Source organism: Manis javanica, chromosome 16 (assembly GCF_040802235.1).
Source record: "Manis javanica isolate MJ-LG chromosome 16, MJ_LKY, whole genome shotgun sequence".
Classification (NCBI taxonomy): domain Eukaryota; kingdom Metazoa; phylum Chordata; class Mammalia; order Pholidota; family Manidae; genus Manis; species Manis javanica.
The window spans coordinates 61,908,989-61,923,824 of NC_133171.1; the positions used below are offsets into that span (position 1 = coordinate 61,908,989).

At 45.6% G+C, this 14,836-nt stretch overlaps 1 long non-coding RNA gene and 1 other non-coding gene across 2 annotated transcripts in view; one reads left to right on the top strand and one right to left on the bottom strand.

The window, feature by feature from the left end:
* Positions 1–955: 955 nt before the first annotated feature.
* The window catches only part of LOC118966978 (uncharacterized), a 50,785-nt gene continuing 36,904 nt past the window's right edge, over positions 956–14,836 (top strand). Inside the window, exon 1 of the long non-coding RNA XR_012126049.1 lies at positions 956–3,345. This is a non-coding gene — a long non-coding RNA (uncharacterized lncRNA). The remainder of the gene's footprint in view (positions 3,346–14,836) is intronic.
* TRNAR-CCG (transfer RNA arginine (anticodon CCG)) lies at positions 1,846–1,918 on the bottom strand. The gene has a single exon. It is a non-coding gene; the product is annotated as a tRNA-Arg (tRNA).

Consider the following 14,836-nt stretch of genomic DNA (forward strand, 5'->3'; position numbering starts at 1 on the left):
GATGAAGATGCCACTTCAAACAAAATGACTGTTGTATGTGCTTATAAACGAGTGCCTGTCGTTGCACAGTTTTTCTTCCGCGGGGGACGCGAATTTATCTGGGATTCGCGGCTGTGACCCCCTTATCCTGTCACGGGAGTCTTCTAGCGGCGGGCGCCCTAATGGCTCTTAATTGCCCCACCCGTGCCCGCGGGGAAAGATGTAGTGGCAGAAAGGAGGAACGGAGAGAGCAGGAGAACCTTGGAACAAGGAAAACAAGGCAACTTAAAATGAGAAGTGCAAAAAGAAATATAAACCAAAACCAAAACACAGTAAAACAATCAATGATAACACCAAACATACACACCACATCTGATCGCACTCGTTCGGACCGGTCCTTCTCTCACTCTGGTGCGCACCACACTCACCATTTTCAGGGTCCTCAAAAACTCTCGTAATTCTCCCGAAGGGCGTCCACTCGGACTGCCGCAGGGTGACGAGCTCGATTTTTTCCTCCTCGGGTGCCAGTTTTCTGCCGATCGGATTTGCCTTCCTAAGGCTGAGTCACTCGGACCCTAGGGCCAGGATTGGTTACCTGGACTTTTACCCAGGGTCACTAACCTGGGGGCTGGGACTACCAGCCCGGACTTCCTCACTCGGGACCACTAACCCGAGACCATACACGGGATGGCGACTCCCGCTTTATAATGGATTTATGCAGACACGAGGGGGGGACCCTCGAATTACAGTGCCCCGTCCTGACAATTAGACCTTGCCTCCAGCTGTCATTTGTTCTCAGGGAAGCCGCTCGAATCCCGGACGAGCCCCCAAATGTTAGGGTCCAGGCTTCCGAGGCTTCCCCAGAGAACAAACTACACAGGCATAGAGATGTAAATTCAAGCAAAGTCTTTATTCAGCTAGCTAGCTGAGGTCCAAGTCAGCCCGATGCAGCAGGTCTCAACAAGGACCTCGAGCACTCAGAGCCAAGGGTTTATATAGCAATTTCAAAGCACTTAACTCATAGCAATTTTCTATAACTATACATTATTCTTGCAAGACATATATCCTGGGGTTAAGCAAGGGCAGGGTAAGACTACTCCTCAATGGTTAGGGAGGTTCTGCACGATAAGCTTGGTATGTAAGATTTACTGACCAAGGTTAGCTGACCAAGGGTCACAGCTGCCCACCACCCGGTGCTCATGATTAACTTGTTTTTCAAGGCCTTACCCAGGCCCAGGGTTTGTTTTTTGTTTTTTGTCCTCTGAGTCACACTCTCAGAAAATGGTTTCTAGGTTTCTAAGATGGCTATGCTTATGCTAATTTACTAATCTTACTAATGCTTAGATTCTACATTTCCCCACTTTCCTTTGACCATTCCAATCATGGAATGTTTGTTTCTTCCTGCTGTGTGAGTGAATGATACTGCGGTCTCAGCATTAGCACCTGAACAGCACTCACTCTTTCCCTAACAAAGGCTATTAGCCTGTTTAAGATACAGGGACCTAAAGTGAGAAGCAGTATAAAAATAAGCAAGTGCCCTGCCAGGGTGGATATCAGGGTTGTAAACCATGGGGATTTAGTAAACTAGGATTCAAATAGCCCTTGGCTGGCCTCTCGCTCTCTCTTCCTTTGATCTGGTCTCTCTCTAAGTTTAGACATTGAATCTCTTACTATTCCGGAATGGTCTGCTGTTAAGGTTTAGCTAAGTTTTATTAGTTCTTTTTCCTGACTCTTAATGCTCTCTGCACTCCTTTACAAACTGACAGCTAGAGCACAGCAACAAGAAGGAAAAAGCTGCAACCCAAACTGCAAGTGTTTTTAAAATCATCTAGTGCAGCAGAGAAATTTGACCAGGAAGGAAAACAACGACCACGAAGGGACTCGAACCCTCAATCTTCTGATCCGGAATCAGACGCCTTATCCATTAGGCCACGCGGCCGACTGCTAAAATAGCGTTTTTAATGTAATATACCAAGATTATCTAGAGATGTGAAGGAGGAGCCTATACTACCGCGGATCTGAATATCCGAATATCCTTTTAGTGAAGTGTTCCTTGTTTGGGATGAAATTCACCAACAGTTAAAACTACTCGCAACACTGTAAAATTTGCAAAACCTAGTACATAGATGTCAGGAACTATTAGATCGTTCCTCAAAGTGAATCCTGTAGTCTTTGATTAATGACTGGGGACGGGGTAGGGAGGAACACTGAGTCCAGGGCTGATGCGACCCGCATGGAAAACAGCAAAGACGGGGAGAGAGCGTGATACCAGGGTGGGAGTCTGAGAGGAAGGTCGCCAGGCCTGGAGGAAGAGGGTGATGACCTGGAAGCGTGTAGAAGGTACTGCTGTAAGTGCAAGGTTGGCCTAAGCCTGGAAAAAAGGAAGTTAATCGGTTCATATACACTGTAGGTTTGAAAAGAGTGGAGTGAATGGATGCTGTCATGGAGCTTGGTAACTTCTACACTTGACTTGGAGATTTCCCAAGTTTGACTTGATCTTGACAAGATGTCCACTGGTTCATGTGTTGGTTAATCCACGGAGCGGTAGTGTCACTTTTTTTTTTTTTTAAAGAACCACACCAAAAGTGTGGGTGGAATAGGAAAGACATGAAATGTTCAGTCCTAGAAGTAAAGCACTTACACCTGCCTACCCATTCACTTAATGGTTTTGGTCCCTTGAAAATGACGCGTTATTTGAAACAAAACCACATGAAAGCAAAACTTCTCCCCTCCTGCAGCTTACACTCTCTCACAAAGGGAGTCTTTCCAACCAATGCCTTCCATTTCTCCCACTGTTTCTGACAGGGAAAAATTTACAAGGGCAGCAATCTAGTCCAGGTGGCTCCCTTCTGTCTCTCTCTCCTCAATACAAACAGAAACAAAACACTCCCTTGATTTCCTGCTCTGCCGAGCACCCACTCCCTAGGTTCACTCCCTAAGCTCCCTCCCCCTTGCCTGCTCGCTTGCTGTGCACATAGGAATGTTACAGATACGGAAGCAGAAAGATATATATTGCTCCCTTTCCTTTGTTCGGGGCTCAGACTTTTGGGAGATTACTCCCCTCTGAGCCCGCCGGTGTGAAATAAAGCCTCAACACTTTAAGACCTTCGAGTGCTGCTTGGTTCTTCTGTCAGTGATCCAGTCCAGGCTTTCCAGTATTTTCCGTAACTTTTGGGTCCCTAACCAGGAAACCCAACCGCGCTGGCCCTTTGTTGCCACTGGTTTGGGGAAACAGCGGAGCGGTGAGGGAAGAGGAGATCACAATGGAGAACGCGCGCCCTGCCTGACCTTTCGGTAGTCTCCCACCCGGTCTCTCTGGACGAGTCCCGCTCCGCTGTTCCCGCCGGACTCCTGGAGGCTTGGCAGGTGAGGAACTGGTTCTGCCGTCGAATCCGGTAAGGCCCTGGGGCCCCTGACCCAGTCAGTCCCACCCTTTGGGGTGGAAGGGGAGCCTGATCACCTCCCGGAGACTTCTTAGAAGTCTCACAGGTAGACATTCCCAGGGAGGGGAGTGCAGGGCAGCTGAAGCCATTCAGTCTGCACCGAATCTGTGATTTCACCGCCTGTGCTACGGAATCTAAGTGGGCCCTTCACCTCATTGGCAGTCAGCTGCCACGACATAACAGTGACTCAGCTTCGGCTGACCTGGCCCGGGACTTATACGGGTGCACCTTAGTCAAGGCTGACCAAAGTCTCCCCAAGGAGCACGAACGGACGGGCATCTGACTGGTCTTCTCTCAAGAGGACGCACCCCTCCCTTGTCTGTTGTCATAGCACCTTTACACGGACACATCATGGGATCAGGGCACAGTAAACCCACAGTCCTTGACACTATGATCAAGAATTTCAGGAAGGAATTTTCAGAAGACTACAGAATGAAATTAAGTCCTGACAGGTTGAAAGCCCTGTGTGAATCTGAATGGCCCACTTTCAGTGTAGGGTGGCCTCCGGAAGGGTCTCTAGATGTCCCAACAGTCTGCCAGGCCTGGCAGGTCATCGCTGGAGATCCAGGTCATCCTAATCAGTTCCCATACGTTGACTCATGGTTAGGAATTGCCCAGACTCTTCCCCCTTAGGTGCAATTTGCTTGCAACAGGCAGGGACAGGGTAGGGTCTTAGTTGCCTCAACAAAGAAGCCTGCAAAGAATCAACAGAACCTTGGGCCTCCATAAATTCTTGCTGGTGACCCAGAGGAAGAGGTAGTATTGCCCTCACCTTATGTGCCCCCAAAGCCATCAGCACCCAGCCCCCCCGTCCCAGACACCCCACCGCTGTTGGCCTCCCTGCCATCTCCAGAACCAGCGGATCCACTCTTTTCTGGACCAGCAGCCAGACTGTGCCCTCAGCCAGGAACAGGTGCTTTTCAGATCCTGGTGCAAGAGACACAGGAGCCTGAGAGGCGTGATGAAGACAGGACCATCCAGCCCGGCTGGTCCATGTTTTACTGTCAACCCTTCTCCACGACTAACCTCCTCAATTAAAAACACAACATCCCATCCAAAAAGCCACAAGCCCTCGTTGGTCTCATGAAATCCCTCTTCCAAACCCATCGGCCAACCTGGAAAGACTTCCAAGAGCTTCTATACACCCTGTTCACAATGGAAGAGAGGAGGCAGCTGGGGTCCTTGATTGGGGTACATGGGCTGAAATCGCTGTCCCCGAGTAGCACCCCGAGTGGGACTTCACCACCCCTGAGTGACAGCACCAGATCTACCGATATCAGGACACCCTCCTCCAGGGGATCAAAGTCTGGTCCAAAAAGCCTATGAACATGACCAAAGTATCTTCGGTCACTCAACAACTAGGAGAGTCTCCTGAGGATTACTATGAAGGACAGTTGTGAAGATTATCATATCTACACCCTCTTTAATCCTGAGTTACCAGGGAGCCAACAGATGGTAAACACCTTATTCATAGCTCAAGCCACCCCAGACATCAGACAAAGGCTCCAAAAACTTGAAGGCCTTGACAGGATAAATATCACTCAACTGATTAAAATTGCCCACAAAGTATATCTAAACAGAGAAGCCCAGGGTGACAGAGAGGCTGAAAGAAAAATGAAGTAAAGGTCCTGGCAGCTGCCCTAAAACAAAGAGAGATGACCAAAAGGCAGAGAAAAGTGGGCAGCCAAGAAGGGGAAGCCTAGTACGCCCTTAGCCAGGGACCAGTGTGCTTACTGTGAAGAGAAGGGGCACTGGAAGAACAAATGCCCTATTGGAGGCAAAGCCCCAAAGCCCAGTCGCTGCCAGGAGAAGCCTCACAGAGAAAGGCTCATTAGTCTGGCAAGAACAGACTCAGATTGACAAGGACCTGGCTCTCTCATGCTCAGCCCCCATGAGCCCATGGTAAAAATGAAAGTGGGGGAACAACAGATGACTTTTATCATTGACACGGGGGCAGAACACTCTGTGGTCACCCTCCCTGTAACTCTCTTCAGTAAAAAGACTGCAACTATTCTTGGAGCCACTGGAACATAGGAGTCCAGTAACACTTTTGCCAAGCCTGCCAATGTGAACTTGGAAGCCACAAAGCCCAACTTAAGTTTATCTACCTGCCCAAGTGCCCTGATCCCCTCCTCAGCCGAGATATACTCTCAAAGTTTGGAGCCCAATTAACTTTTGAACCAAGTGGATGCACCACCCTCAAACTAAACCCAGGCTAAGAAGAGTCAGGGTCCCTCATACTGGCAATAACTGCACCTAGGGAAGAGGAGAGGAGGCTATGATGTGCCCTCTCAAGTAGCCCACCTGAATTCAGAGCTGCCTTCCCCTCAGTATGAGCTGAAGACAACCCACCTGGACTTGCTCATAACCAAGCCCCTGTCACTGTAAAATTGACTCCGGGGGCCCAGCCTCAAAGAAGGCAGCAGTAACCCCTCTCACAAGAAGTGAGAGTGAGAATCCAGGAACACCTGATCAGACTCAAAGAGGTAGGCATTCTGACCGAGTGTCAGTAGCCCTGGAACATCCAGCTTCTACAAGTCAAAAAGCCAGGAGGAGGACACTGGCCTGTTCAAGACCTGCGAGCCATTAACAGAGTGACTGTTTCTTTACACCCAGTGGTCCCAAATCTCTACACCCTTCTCAGCCAGATTCCAGGGTCTGTCAAATGGTTCACTTGTTTAGACTTAAAAGATGCCTTTTTCTGCCTCCGGCTAGCCCCCCAAAGCCAGCTCTTGTTTGCCTTCAAATGGACTGAACCGGATATGGTGGCAGATGCGGTTAACATGGATGCAGCTTCTTCAAAGGTTCAAGAACTCACCCACTCTCTTTGAAGAGGTACTGGCCACAGACCTTGCCAGCTTTCCAAGGGAAGCCATGCGCTGCACCCTCCTGCAGTATGTAGATGATCTCTTCCTTGCCAGTGACATCAAGGAAAATTGTGGAAAAGGCACAAAGTCCCTCCTGCAACTCCTGTCATTCTCAGGATACAAGCCTCATTTAAAAAGGGCACAAATCTGCCAGCAGCAAGTCCAGTACTTGGGCTTCCTCCTCACCTAGGGAAAAAGGGCACAAGGGCTGAAGAGAAAAAAGGTCATTATCTCCTTAGCCCAACTCCAGATGAAGAAAGGCTTATGAAAGTTTCTGGGGGCTGCCGGGTTCTGCAAAATCTGGATTCCTGGATTCTCGGCAATGGCAAAACCCCTCTGCAGCCTCCTGTGGGGGCCATACCGAGAACCCCCTGTCTACACAGAAGAGGCAAGAGCCACCTTACTGGAAATAAAGGCTACTTCAGAACAGGCACCAGCCCTAGGCCTGGTAGATACAAAAAAGCCCTTCAGTATCTTCATACATGAAAAAAAAGTAGCCCTTGAAGTTCTCACATAAACTGTTAGGACCTGGCAAAGGCTGGTTGCATAGCTGTCAGAAAAAGAACCTAAACCCAATTGAGGCAGGATGGCCACCCTGCCTCAGGACACTGGCAGCCATAGTTCTATTCTATTCACTAAAAAAAGCAGATAAACTTACTCTGGGACAAAAAGTAAATGTCAAGGTCCCCCATACTGTTGTGTCCCTCTTAAACACAGGGACACTGATTCCTCTCCACCTCTCAGCTGGCACAATACTAAAACTCCTCAAGGCTGCCTGGCTCCAAAAAGAAAAGTAGCAATTCTGCATTGCAAAAAATACCAAAAGGAAAACTACCCTTTAACACAGGGGAACCAGCTGGCAAATAAGGCAGCTAAAACAGCAGCCAATAAAAACAGATAAAGCTCCTTCTCTCACCATGGCTCTAACGCCCCCAGTGGTGGCCCCTCCACCCAAGTACAGTGTAAAAGAGAAGGACTGAGCAATGGCTGAAGGAGCCACCCTAACTAAAAAAAAAAAAATAATGGTTGCTGCCTGACAGACACATCTTTGTCCCACCTGCAACCAGAAGGCATCTAGTCAGCAAATGCCATCAGCTCACCCAACCTAAGAAAAACTGCACTAGAAGCCCTCCTCAAAAAGCAATACTAACCTGCCTTTGTAGCAGATGCACTACAGATTTATTATTATTATTATTCTTATTATTTATTTATTTTAAAAATTCTTTTGAAGAACATTATGTATACTAGGCTTTCCCCTACCCCAAGTCCCCCCCACAAACCCCATTACAGTCACTGTCCATCAGCATAGTAAGATGTAGAATCACTACTTGTGTTCTCTGTGTTGCAAAGCCCTCCCCTTTCCCCCAGCCCCCACATTATACATGCTAATCATAATACTCCCTTTCTTCTTCCCCGCCCTTATCCCTCCCTACCCTCCCATTCTCCCCAGTCTCTTTCCCTTTGGTAACTGTTAGTCCATTCTTGGGTTCTGTGATTCTGCTGATGTTTTGTTCCTTCAGGTTTTCTTTTGTTCTTATGCTCCACAGATGAGTGAAATCATTTGGTATTTGTTTTTCTCTGCTTGGCTTATTTCACTGAGCATAATACCCTCTAGCTCCATCCATGTTGTTGCAAATGGTAGGATTTGTTTTCTTCTTACGGCTGAATAATATTCCATTGTGTATATGTACCACATCTTCTTTATCCATTCATCTACTGATGGACACTTAGGTTGCTTCCATTTCTTGGCTATTGTAAATAGAGCTGTGATAAACATAGGGTGCACTACAGATTTTAACTAAATCTCTCAACATTACCTGGAAACTCCATACTGCATACAGGCCACAAAGTTCAGAGAAAGTGGAGTGAATAAATTGTATCCTTAAAGGAACTCTAGCTAAGTTTTGCCAAGAAACTGGCCTTCCATGGCCAGACCTACCACCCCTGGCTGTCCTACATATTGCTGTACACCTGGGACTCAAGGCTTTTTCCCTTTTGAATTAGTGTATGGACACCCTCCCCCATGTCTAGGAATCCTCCCAGGGAACCTACACCAGATAGGAAATAAGAGAGTAAGAGAATAGCTCCAAGCCTTAAGAGCCACCCTAAATAAGCTGCAGCAATATACCATAGAAAGAGCCCTGATCTCCTTAGGGACCCCAGTACATTCCTTCCAGGCTGGAGACTCAGTCTGAGTCAAAAATTGAAAAAGGGACCCCCTCAAACCTCAGTTGACTGGGCCCCACATTGTTTTCTAACCACTCCTACTGCCCTCAAAGTTACAGGCATCACTCCATGGGTCCATCATTCCAGAGTGAAAAGAGCCCATATTCCAGACAAAGAAATATGCCAAGAGAAAGCCCAGCCAGATCTCCAGATCCTCTCCACCTCTGCATCTGACGATTACCCTCTGAATAATGAACACCTGCACACCATGGATCCTGGCCCTGGCCAGAATCTCTCATCCTGAGCATTAAACTCTCTGCTGCTGCCCCCTCTGACTAAACTGTTCCTTAAAAAGTTGCCCTTTCTATTGTCTATTGGGTAATTGTTAAGTTGTTTTGCTGTGCTTACCTGTCTCTCCTAGCTGAACTCAAGTCTCAGCCTGCATTTCCAAAGTATCTCTCTATAATATTTAACTGTACAAAAGTTAAAAAGTGCATAGTGGGCCTGAAGGGAGCTACTCCTTTCCCCCAGTGAGATTTCCCAGGTGAAATGGCTGCCCCTTTGCTGATCCCTGCCCTAGTTGGGCTCAGTGTAGCTGGATCAGCTGCAGTAGGCACAGCGGCCCTAATAAAGGGAGACTTAGGGCTTACTGCCCTAACAGAGGAAGTTGATCAAGATTTAGAGCAGCTTAAAACCACCATGATTCAGCTGCAAGATGAAATTGATTCACTGGCTGAAGTGGTGTTGCAAAATCGTAGAGGACTGGACCTTCTGTTCATGTCCCAGGGAGGCTTATGTGTAGACCTTGGAGAAGATTGTTGTTTTTATGCAAATCGGTCTGACATAGTTAGAAGCTCTCTAGCCAAAGTAAAAGAAAACATCCAGTGTAGGAATAACATGTTAGAAAACAAAAAATCTTGGTTCCAGGGTTGGTTTGAAAGGAATCCATGGCTAACAACTTTTCTAACTGGCCTTGCTGGGCCAGTGGTTTTGATGTTCTTTGGACTATTAGTGGAACCCTGTATATTTAACTGGCTCATTAACTTTATCAAGGAATGCATTTCCTCCATACATCTCATGTATATGCAGAGCCATTATGAACCTATCATAAACCAGGGAGATGATGCCTCCTAAAGCAAAGTGTTTGAAGGGGCATCAGAAGGGGGAGTGATAGGGAAAAATTTACAAGGACAGCAGTCTAGTCCAGGTGGCTTCCTTCTGTCTCTCTCTCCTCAACACAAAACAACAAAAACATTACCTTGATTTCCCACCCTGCTGAGCACCCACTCCCTAGGTTCACTCCCTAAACTCCCTCCCCTTTGCCTGCTCACTTGCTGTGCAGGTAGGAATGTTACAGATACAGAAACAGAAAGATATATATTTCTTCCTCTGCCTTTGTTCAGGGCTCAGACTTTTTGGGAGATTAATCCCGTCTGAGCCCACCGTTGTGAAATGAAGCCTCAACACTCCAAGACCTTTGAGTGCAGCTTGGTTCTTCCGTCAGTGATCCAGTCCAGGCTTTCCAATATTTTCCATAACATTCCCTCCTGCAGTAACTTCTCTTGTGGTTAAAGGAAAACAAATTATTGTGGAATCCTCCAGTCAACACTTTTGGAGTGCCTTCTGTAGACTTTTGATATCTAGCTCAGGGCTGGAATCTAGGACATTGATGAGGGAGAAACAAAGGGTTGGAGGGTGTCCAGAATAAGCACAGATTTGGAGTAATAACACATGTGCTTCTCCTTTATTCCAATCCACGATTATACAAACTGTTACAGAGCACAAAAAGGGACAAAAATATCCCAATTCATTTTAGGAAAGTAATGTAGGGAGGAAAAGTTTTCCTTTGATGCAGGGGTTCTTGTTCACAAAGCTGAAGAATGAGCTTCACAAACACTCAAAGTAGGAGAGCAAGGTACAGGCTTTTATTGAGAAATAAAGTGAGAGGAAAGAGCTCCTGGCTCATGCCCGGAGGGGACAAGAGAGCCCATAGTGGTGCGTTGTCTAGGGGGTTTTATAGGCAGTTGAGGATTTTTGGAGAACATGAAAAAACTTAGGGGTGTGGACTTGCATCACCAGCCCTATCCTCAAGGTGGGCTGGGTCATAGTTTGATTGCTAGGGCTGACAGCGGAGTCATGGGTTATGCTGATACCCTTGCGAAACAAACATTCCAGGCCAAGTTGCTCCTGGCCTTTTGACCTTTGCTCTCACTGAAGATGTCTATATTCTTAGATATCTTTCCCTAGAGAATTAGTGTGACCTTGACTTTGCATAATGCTTAACAGAGTTTCAATGGGGACTTCTTTGCCCAGAGACTTCTTTGCCCATTGTTATATTGCTCTGACTGTAAATAATCTGCTCTGCTTTTCCCAGGAGGTGCTCACCCTACTCTGAGTACACCCATGGTCCCTGTCTCACCTTGATCCACTTAGGTTATGCCAAAAATTAAAATAACAAAGAGAGATTAACAGGAGAATAGCATACACATTTAATACAATTGTTTTACATGACACAGGAGCCTTCATAAGGAAATACAAATCCCGAGAAATGGTTAAACCTGAATATTTTTATTTTGGGTTTGATGAAGAGTACATAGTGATGGAGAAATATGCTAGTGATGCCAGGGTTCTTGTTCACATAGTCAAAAAATGAACGTCACAAACACTCAAGGTAGGAGAGCAAGGCAGGGCTTTTATTTAGATAGAAAGCGGGAGGACAGAGCTCCTGCCTCAAGCCAGGAGGGGACAAGGGAGCCATGGGGTGGTGTGTTGTCTAGGGGTTTTATAGGCAGTTGAGAGACAAAGGGCTAAGGATGTACACCTGCTAAGTGGTCCCAAAATGTTTACCTTTGAAGAAACACTAAGTTTCTTATTAGTGTTCCTGGTTATTTACAAGAATTTTACTGCTCTGATTTCCTCCCAGGATAGCAGCTTCCTGGTCTGGGAGCATATCACTCAAGACTGCCTGGTTTGCTCCCAAGGTGGGCTTAGTTATTGACTATTTGTTAAGAAACTTACTTTTTAACTAATTGGGTTTTAAGATGCAATCTTATTTTCAAGATAGCATTCTTTCTGTTTTTACTATGTTGTTTTGGGCTTGCAAATCATTTGTTTAGGGCTGGAGGAAGAAAAGCAGCACCTGGGTAAAGTCAGGGGAACAAACTGGGCTCCCCCATTAGGCCAAAGCAAATCCCACAATGGATTATTTTGCTTTGTTTTTTCCAGAGGCCCTCACCCTACTCTAAGCCCATGGTCCCTGTCTCACTAGGTCAAAAAGAGGTAAATATAGTAAACTGGGAGAAACTTAGCAAGGTCTGTTTGTTAGGATTTTCCTGGTGTCCCTTTTTCTTCTGAGATAAGAATGCTCTTTTCCTCTGAGCATAGGGAAGACACATCTCACTTGAGGGTTTTATAACCTGTTTCAGGGAAGAAGAATGGGAGAAAGGTCAGAATGACCTTTGTTAACTGCCATTTTCTCAAACTCCTAAAATATTCAATATGCCAAGGCACTATATTTTGGGGTAGCATGTCCTGAACCCTATGATATTCTTTGGGTAAATAAGAAAGATTTACCATCCCTGTTCACCATGTGTTGTCATTCTTTCAGATTTATTTCTGCAAGGAGTGGGGATTTTTAGTCAAATTTCTTGTAGAAGAGTTGCTGGGGTTCTTGTTCGTGGAGTCAAAGAATGAATTCCTTTGTGAATAGCCAAGGCAGGAGATTTACAGAGAGTTATTATTCAGATACAGAGAGAGAGCTTTATTCAGGATAAGAGAAAGTATGGAACTCCCCACAGGTGCAGGGAGTGGCAAGGTTGCTGTTTGGAGTATTGGTGTCAAGGGTTTTATGTTTGTTGTGGTGGGAGCTTTCTATAGATCCAGCCAGAATGCTTGTGATATTTTAACCTATGTCTGTGAAGGTTTCCCAGATACTCTTTTGTAAGCTAATGGGCCTACACTACTATGAGCAATGAGCTGTTCTATACCACTGGGTCCCGATGGGGAATAAATTGTTACATTGTTTCAGTTTCAAGCACCCTGTTTTGTAAGTCTTTCTCCTTTCCCAGGGCCCACATCTACTCTAAATGGGCAGGAGTTATGCCCTGCTGCCTCCCTGTCTCAGTAGGGTTGATGTCAGGGTTCTTGTTCCTGGAGTTGAATGAACTTTGCAAACACTCAAAGTAGGAGAGCAAGGCAGAGGCTTTTATTTAGAGATAAAGTGTGAAGACAGAATTCGTAGCTCAGGCCAGGAGTGGACAAGAGAGCCCCACGGTGGCACATTCTCTAGGGGATTTATAGGCTGCTGAGAGACAAAGGGCTAGGGATGTATACATGCTAAGTCGTCCCAAAATGTTTATCTCTGAAGAGACATTATTAAGTTTCTTATTAGTCTTACTGGTTATTTACAAGAAATTTATTGCTCTGATTTCCTCCCAGGATAGCAGCTTCCTGGTCTGGGAGCATATCACTCAAGACTGCCTGTTATGTTCCTAAGGTGGGCTGAGTTATTATCTGTTTGTTAATGAGCATGTTAAACTTACTTTTTAACTAACTGGGTTTTAAAATGTAATCTTATTTTCAAGATGGAATCCTTTCTGTTTTCACTAGGTTATTTTGGGCTTGCTTATTAAACTGCCCAGGTTGCAAATCACTTGATTAGGGCTGGAGGAAGAAAAGCAGCAGCTGGGTAAAGTTAGAAAAATAAGATGGGCCCCCCAGCAGGCCAAAGCAAATCTCACAATGGATTATGTTGCTTTTCTTTTCTGGAGGCCCTCACCCTACACTGCCTAGGCCCATGGTCCCTGTCTCAGGGTCACAAGAAAATAATTTCAATTAAACCAAGATCTAATCATGGAGCCTAAAACCTTCAGCTCAACACTGCCAACTAAACTATTTTGGTTATTAAGAACATTTTACCAATCCTTTGAATAAGGTGATCTTTTGGCAGATGGGCTTCCCAAACTGCTAGTCATGATCAGGAAAAGCCACCTGAGGTCTGGTTAGAGCTGGAGAAGAATGAATGGATCTTTTGTTTCCAGGGACCTAGTTAATGTTTGGGCCCACTTCCCCAAACCTCATAGAAAAAGAATCTGCACACATTCTCTCTAAATTGACTGGACCTTAATTTCTCTGTTTCTGTCTTTCCTTCCCCTCCACTCTTCTTCTTCCCCTCCAGGTCCTACTGTAAACAGATCATAAGACTCCTTGGTGAGAGGTGTTCCCCCCACCCCTTCCCACAATACCAGAGGGAATGGGTTATCCTTACCTGATATCTCCTACAGATAAAATACTGATTTCTCTGCTCTTTCACTGTCATTTCCATATTTTTCATGGTGGTCCATTTTACCTAAAAAGTCTTTCCGTTTCAAGGACAGTTACACCTTTTGTTCTTCCAAATACATATCTTTTCTGTCATTTGCATGGTTCCTTAGAAGGAGGAGAGATAGTGCTGAGCTGCCAACTTTCTTCCCTTAGCCCATGCCTTACCTGCCCTTTTACTTTTCTCCATCCTTCACATTCCCAAATTTTAATTTCTTCAAAAATCAGAGCATCTTAAAGTATTATTCTGATAGTTTTTTGGCTGATGAATTCACAAGCACAACTGTTGGATAGAGCAGCAACTGTGAAAGTGAGACCCAGACCATGGGCTTAGACACACTGTGTAGGCTGCATCCTGCGCGTGTTTTGGGGAGGAAACACATGGACCAATGCTCAAGGAGAAAGCAATCTCAGAAAGATCAACATCTTTGAGGCAAGATTATGTCAGTTTACAAATGCTGTGATTGTCTTTCATGAAAAACCAAGAGAACTGACTTAGGAGCTCAGGTTCCAAAAGTTTAATATTGTCTCCTCTTGAATGTAACTATCAGCCTTCCAATTTTAGGCACTAAATGGTCATGTAAAACTCTTAGTTCTTTAGTCTGGCTGAAATTTTTGGAATTTGTTGTAAGAAAGGGTGTTAATAAACTCACTGATTCTAGTCAAATCTTGATCTTGCATTTTCTATTTAAAAGATTTGAGGCCTGGCATCATTTAATCTAACAGTCTGTAACAGTATGGAGAGAAAGGAATAACTTCTGTCTTGAAACAAGAGGAACCTAAAGAAACGAAGTCCTGTCTTCCACCTTCAAATAATCTAGCCATGCTCCTTATGCAGAGCTGCTGGACAGTTTTAAGTGATTAAATTAAAATGACTACCCAGCTTCAAATCATTTGGGGCAAAAAAGCCAAGTACTCCATGCTATCAGCCTGTACTAGGAAAATGAATATTCTAGAGCACTGAGAATAGGACTCCACAGTGACCATGTCCCACATGTAGCACATGCTTTTCATGCCAGGGTTTTTGTTGGCGTAGTCGAAGAACGAACTTCACAAACACTC